Below are 6000 nucleotides of genomic sequence, written 5' to 3' on the forward strand. Positions count from 1 at the left end.
AGCGACATGTACAAAAAATGTACAAAAGCTGTTATCTTTCAAACCCATTTAGGTATTAATGTGTATACTCTGAGGTACTAATATGCCCCTGTTAGGGATAAATATGGTGCAAATGTGTACAGTGCACTGTAAGAATTTTTTTTGGAGCTTTATGTTTTAATAGGACTGCCTTAGAAATGGACAACTTCCTTGTGAGATTGCACTGACTATTGAACCAGCTATGATGTGACTTGGTGTAAGAATGGTTAAAGTCGATAAGAAATTATGTTTTTTGAGGAAAACATTTTAGGATTTCTCTCCATACACTCCTAAAAATAAAGGTGCTTCACGATGCCTTAGAAGAACCTTTTTGTCTAAATGGTTCCATAAAGAATCTTTAACATCTGAATTCTTCAGATTATAAGGTAAGAAAGAGATTGTTCTCTGAAGAACCTTGAGTGAATGGTTCTTTGTGGAACTAAAAATGGTTTGTCTATGGCATCGCTGTGAAGAACCTTTTAAAGCACCTTTATTTTTACGAGTGTCAAGTGGACTTTAATGGTGCCAGTGAGTTTGAACTTCCAAAAATGCAGTTTAAATGCAGCTTTAAAGGGCTCTAAATGATCCCAGCTGAGGAAGAAGAGTCTTATCTAGCGAAACGATCGGTCATTTTCTTTAAAAAATTACAATTTATATACTTTTTAACCTCAAATGCTGACCTTGTCTAGCTCTGAGTGAACTCTCTGTATTGCGGTTCAAGACAGTTAGGGTATGTCGAAAAACTCCCATCTCATTCTCTTCTCCAACTTTAAAATCGTATTACCGAGGCACCATAGTAGTCCACTATATGGAGAAATCCTGAAATGTTTTCCTCAAAAAACATAATTTCTTATCGACTGAAGAAAGAAAGACATAAACATCTTGGATGACAAGAGGGTGAGTAAATTATCTGTACATTTGTTCTGGAAGTGAACTTCTCCTTTAATGGAACATTGGTGTCTTTTATCATGTTGCAATAATTCACACAAGGCCATGCACACAATGATTTTCCCTCAGATTGTGCCTAGGAACACCCCTACCCATGGTAAAATCATTGTAACACACTGCCTCGAGTGGCTTATTGCTTTAATCTAATAACCTGATGGCACTACGGCTGCCTCAGTCGCTCTATTCACAGGTAGTTTTCAGAAGCCACCGTGGCAGGACAGCACGGTTAATGTCTCCTGTTCATTTTTCTTCGTAATAGAACTGTCAGTGGGAGACACGTGGCAGAAAGGACGCGCTCTGGCTCAATAGGAACAGAGTTTCCGCACGTCGTGGGGAAAAACGAGACACCCGCTGGTTGGGGGGAAATGAAATTCACACCGCCTGCCAAGCACCAGGGCGATTCATCACCTCTAAACTGTTCTGCCACGGCTGGTGTGGAATAATTCACCGTTGGGCGACAGGTCAGGCCACGACGGGAGTGATCGCACCTGCCCTCTGCTCCTGACGTGCGTCAAACACCCGAGAGACACACGCCGGGTGTGCTCTGTCTGCAGCGATGGTATACTCGAATTAACCCTATTAGCACAAAAGACCCATGACCCCAGTGATGGAGGAATTAGCTAGAGCCTCAAAATGAGACTGATAACCTGTTTAACTAGTTTATTTACAGTACTAAATCTTACAATAATATCAATTATGAATTCTAAATGAAAAATTGTATATGCTTAACCTACAACAGTTGACCATACCATAGTGAACTAAATGTGGGGCATGTGTGAAAAAAATAAATAAAATATGTATGTGTATATAGGGGAGAGTGGGGACGGTTGCAACACTTTTTGCATTTCCTTTAGTTTCTCAGAGACTGTTTGTATTAGAAAGCCGAAATTTTAGTACAATAAAGCCGCATCTGTCAGCTGCTCACCCATATTGCTGCAACATGTGTACATATTATAATATACGTACACTTTACACTTAAATAGACAAAGTGAAATGTTGCAACCGTCCCCACAATAGGGGACAGTTGCAACATTCAATAAAATGTAATGAAATCATTCTTCAATATAATTTTGCAATTTCTTTATTTTATTTGTTCACAGTCACAGTCTTCAATAAGGTAAATTGGCTGCAAAAAACCCCCAAAGAAATAGTAAATTAAAAACATTGTTAAGTAACAAGTAGATTTTTTACCTATTCACTTAAAAAAAGGAGAGATAACTAACTATTAAAGGGATTCATTAGTACTATCATTATAAAATTACAATTATGTAATGTTATGGCAAGCTTTTAAATCAATATTGTGGTAATATATATATGGGCCATTCTACAGAATTGGTGCAAACCACTGTCCCACAACCCAAAAACACACTGAGGTAAATGTGAGCTAGGTTCAAAAGTATCTAAAATTGTCACTACCGAAACAGTCACTACCGAAACATTTGGTGGAGTTTCAGTAGTGACAAAAGGGAACACATAATCCTCATATTTGGGGAAGATAAACCAAATTTTAGTACAGATATGCAATTTAGTTTTAGTAGTGTTTTAGTATGTGAGTTAAAATTCTGAAATGTGATGTGGTTGCTACCAAAGCATTACCGTCACTAATGAAAATGCGCTGTCACTACCGAACATGGGATGTTTTGTCAAAAATAAAGTATACTGAATTATCAACAAAGATTTTATGATACATTTGTGTATTGAAACTATGAATCCTTAACTTTGAAATCAGTATGATCAACTTTTTAGCTTTTACAAAGAATAATTGAATTCAAACTACAATAAATCTCATAAATTACACTTGAAATATTGTTAAAAAAATTTAATTGTTATGGATTTACCTCTGAAACTTTTTTAATAAAATAGCAAAAATATATATTTACAATTTAGTTGTAAGCAAAATCTTAATAGGTCAATATAACCCTTCTAATAAAATTATTATTACTGTGTTTCGGTAGTGACAAATTTGGGGAGAGGACAAATATTCCAAAACTTTCAGAAAATACAAAATGAGAATTAACTGCACAGTTACAAGAAATGTGTACCTAGGATATTATACAATTTGCAAACATACACATTTTTTTGGAAAAATCGTTTTCAACTCTTTCCAATTCTGTAGAATCACCCAAATAATTAATAAAACATTTTTGCCCTTTATTCCAGTTATTCTTGTCTTTATTCTCAGAAGACGGTCAAAGAAAACATTTGCGGTCTCTTGCAGGAGCGAATATTGGTATTTATATCTGAAGTTGAGTTATGTGCACGACTACACAAAACGACGTTGTGCAGCGCCAAGGCGCGTTCCCGTCGGAAGTGCCGTGATGGCGCCACTTTTTCGCGCTAAACTTCACCCATGTGGACGCGTTAAAACCGGTTGAAGAGGTAAATGTGGAAACACCTGCTTAATGAGGCTATACATAACGCAAAACCAAAGTTAATATGGATATTATATCGTTTGTATTTTATTTACGACGTCCTTAATGCAGTTGACGTTTAGTTATCTCAGCTGCAGGTGTAAAACGGCAGTTTGGCTTGTATACAGGAAACTATGACAGATTGTGACTGAAAAATTACTGACAGAAATTCTTTTGAGTATTTAGAAGTATTATCAAGTATGCTACTTTACCTTGAGGTGAAATTGGCACCGTTTTGTTTCAATTCAGGTTATAATAAATTCTCTCAGTCTTTCACCATCTTTTATTACCTATAATCTATGGGCTGAATAGCATAGAATGTTCTGTACCCTGCTCCATTGTGTGATTTAATCATTTTTTCTACCACTGAATGGATCTCTGAAAGTAATAACACACATTTTTAGCTTATTTACAACAATAAAAAAGGCAGAGAAAGAAAAAAGTATTGTGCTTCGCAAGCATACACATTTTCTGAGTTATTGCAGTGTTTTGTATTTTGTATATTTGTGACCCTGGACCACAAAACCAGTCTTAAGTAGCACAGGTATATTTGTAGCAATAACCAAAGATACATTGTACAGGTCAGAATTATCAAATTTTATTTTATGCCAAAAATCATTAGGATATTAAGTAAAGATTTTCAAATAGTTGTATCTCTGCCAAATATTGTCCTATCCTAACAAACCATACATCAATGGTAAGCATATTCAGCTGATAGGATGATCAAAAAATTTACCCTTATGACTGGTTTTGTGGTCCAGGGTCACATTTGTGTAACAAAATCTCTTATTTCCATAGTTTGACATTTCTCCTTTTGTGTTCCACTGAAGAAAGTCATACAGGGTTTTGGACAACATAACGGTGAGTAAATGAAAGAATTTTCCCTTTTGAGTGAATGTTTTTTTAAGGGGAGACACTGCACTTTTTTATGCATCTGTCAAGTTTGAGATGGGCTTTTTGGTTTTTCGTAAAGTGAAAAGAAAATATCTAAAATACAGTGTTAAGTGTTTCTTATAGGACTTTATCTATTTGTCAATAGATTTTAATTACAATACATATTTTTAAAGGCCATTTTCTCAAAATGAGTTTTTTCTTCTACACTGAGCCATAAATCTCCATTTCAGTAGCACTTACACACCTTTTTATTCCAGTCTATAGGTTTTTGTTCATATATACTTTGCTTGATTTTATACATTTCATTCACCCCAAAATTGTGAAAAATATAGTGTTTTATGTCTGTTCTAAGTTTTTTTTTCTGAATTTTGGTGTGACAAAATGATTCCAGCTGTAAAAACATTTGACTCTAATATGTCAAAAAAAAAAAAAAAAAAAAAAATTGAAACTAATTTCATCCAGTGTTTAGGTTTTTGTACCAGAAATGTATGCAAATTAGGGCATATTTTATTATATAATGCCTCATTTGCATATTTGAACCTAACATTTTAGAAAACTTTAATACAAAAAATGTTTGCAATTATCAATGTAATCAATCAACTGGGTAAGTAAGGTGATAACTATTAGTTAATTTTATTACCCTATTCACCTGCCGTGTCTCACTTTAATTTATAGTCAAATTTGATATGTTGTAGTAGGTTAAATATGTAAATCCTTGGAGCAGTGCTGTGAGTGTTTATTTAAAATTTAAGTTTCATATCTACACACTACACACAGCACCCTTGGTTTGTCTGTTCAGCCTCTTGTCTTGATGAATTCTTTCTCTCACACACATCAATCAGCAGCCCCAACTATCACGTCTCAATCTCAGACAGACCGCGCTCTGGAACCTGATCAATCAGTCCCCCTCTGTGGGCACCGTGCGCCCGCGACAAGACAAGGTCTCGGCTGTCCCTCGAGGTTCCTGTCTGAAACCTGTCACACATAAATAATGACAGAAACATCATTAGAGGCCTTATTTATAAGGACCCTACTGGATAAATCCTCTTTATCGTGCTCTCTTTTTATCCTCCATTAAACTTTATGCACAAGCCCCCATGGAGGAGAACGAAATACTGAGGTTCGCTCAAGTGAAGGAGGGAGACTATAGACTGAAGGTGGTTAAAGAGCAGTGCTTTGGCCTAAGGCCCAAAACATACTCAATGCAAGCCTGTGAACGCAATCGTATCTCGTCAGCTCCATTTCATGCGTTGTTGCGTTCTGAACTGTCAGACTGGAATTTATAACGCTACCCAAATGCGTACAACGTTCTCAGCATTGCTGCAAGGGCCAATATAACGGACATTAACGTAAACAGTTTCCTTCTGCAGCCAATTTTTTTTATTTTGCTGGTCAGTTACTGACATGGCAAAGCGAAGTTGGAAAAAAATCTTGCTGGGGAAGTTAGTTGAAGTTGATATGTTTATATCTAGCTGACAGAAATAACAACATCAATTTTGATTTCACAGACATTTTAAGTAACTCCACCGCAAATGTGTTTGCATAGTCGCAAAGCAATTACTGTATGTGTGCTTGAAAAATGCGTCAGGCTTTAGTCATAAACACTAAAATTGCATCCACAGAAAATCCAGTCCCTAAATTTATCTGCAGGTCCATTTGCATATTCATATGCATATTCATATTTTTCCATTTCATATTCATAGCAGCGTACTTACTCTAATGGAGGTTA

This window comes from Garra rufa, chromosome 12, assembly GCF_049309525.1.
Source record: "Garra rufa chromosome 12, GarRuf1.0, whole genome shotgun sequence".
In the NCBI taxonomy this organism is placed as follows: domain Eukaryota; kingdom Metazoa; phylum Chordata; class Actinopteri; order Cypriniformes; family Cyprinidae; genus Garra; species Garra rufa.